General features: G+C 53.3%; 1 pseudogene; it reads right to left on the bottom strand.

Moving 5' to 3' along the window:
• Positions 1-465: 465 nt before the first annotated feature.
• LOC111728442 lies at positions 466-1232 on the bottom strand (annotated as a pseudogene).
• Positions 1233-1534: the final 302 nt, after the last annotated feature.

Here is a 1534-nt window from a genome sequence, read left to right as displayed (position 1 = left end):
CAATACCAGGGATATCCGCCCAAAGCAAATTCACCAGCAGAGACTTCATATCCTCTTTCTCTGCGGGAAACCACCTCCCCTCAGAAACGCAGACCCCAAACTCATTACTCCTCTCTACCCATGGGCCAATACAAGGAATCAGGGATGGCTCTAAGCCACTTCAGGAATTTTCCTGGCCCTCTTCATCTGCTCCCATTCTGGTCTTTCCTAGACTTTCTCTACTCACCTTGAGATCTTCTCCCCCTGCAACCTGGACTCTGACCCTGGGTCTTTGAACCTGACATTTCTATATGACCTTCACCTCAGCCTTTCACTCTTAGATCTCCCCAATCCCTTTCATCTTTCAGTAACTCTTCCACTCTTTTTTTTTTTTTGTCTGCACACACAGATGTTTATTGTTTCCCCAGCTGCCCAGTGTTAAAGATGCAGGGTGAGGGGGCTTCTGGGCCCAGACGAGGCTACTGTCTAATTCTTCTTGTTGTAAGTGCCAGCACCCTTGTGGCCCCCATAGCCTGAGATATCAGTGGTCTCTTTTCGTCTTGTAATGCCCTTGCCACTGTTGTCCAAGTGCTCTTCGAGGCTACTGGTGTACTTGCTGGTGTTCCTGTGCTGGTCCATGGCAAGCGCCCCGTGGCTTGGTAGAAGCCAAAGAATGGATTTCAGCTGGGTTCCTCCTCCTCCTCCTCCCCGAAGATGGCTCTGAGATCCATGGAACAAGTCCCCGAAGCTCTTCATCTTCCTCTGGCGTGGGGCCCCTTCTCTTAGGGCCCAGAGCCACCAGTGGGCAGGTGCTCTAGCCAGAGCCATCCACACCCAAGCGGGGGGGGTCCAGGGCTCAGAGGGACGGTGGATTTTTCTTTGTCTAGCGGGCTTATTCTGATCAGGCTGCTGTGAGAGGACCTCATTCAGTGACCACCAGTGGTGGCTGGATTCTTGCCCTCCATGAGTTGATAAATGTCTTCCAGGCCTTGGTCTGGGCTCTTTTCCTAGAAGTGCTTCTGGCCCAGTTCCTTCATTGCTTCTGTGAACTGCTGAAAGGTGATGGTTCCGGCATCCTTGGCCTTGACTTTGTTGAACACAGTGTCCACATCTGTGGAGGTGACCGTCTTGCCATCTGTGATGCCACAGTCCTGGCACAGCTTGGAGAAGTTCTTGTTTATTTCAGCACCACTGCTTGAGGAGTCTCCAAGGACAGCGAACCGCTGGAATGTTTTCTCTGCTTTGGATGCCATGGTCAGCTAGAGGTTAGGGGGTGGGCAGTGGGGAGGGGGAGTGTCAGGAGGGACGGGGTGGGGAGGGGAAGGGAAGACGGACAAGGAATGAGGATGAAGGTTAAGATTAAATCAGTGGGCAAGAGAAACAAATCCCCTTGTCTCTGCTGCCCCCTCCCCTGTACCCCTCACCCCCATGCCGCCTGCCAAAGCCACAACAGGAGCCTCCCCTTCCCAGCACTGGGAATGCCAGGTGGATCCCAGATACTGACTCCTCCCCCATTCTCCCACCACTTTTGCATACCTAAGAGTGGCCGGATGGT

This window comes from Otolemur garnettii, unplaced genomic scaffold (genome assembly GCF_000181295.1).
Source record: "Otolemur garnettii isolate 467f Iridium unplaced genomic scaffold, OtoGar3 scaffold00158, whole genome shotgun sequence".
Lineage (NCBI taxonomy): Eukaryota > Metazoa > Chordata > Mammalia > Primates > Galagidae > Otolemur > Otolemur garnettii.
This window is presented reverse-complemented; position numbering and strand designations above follow the sequence as displayed.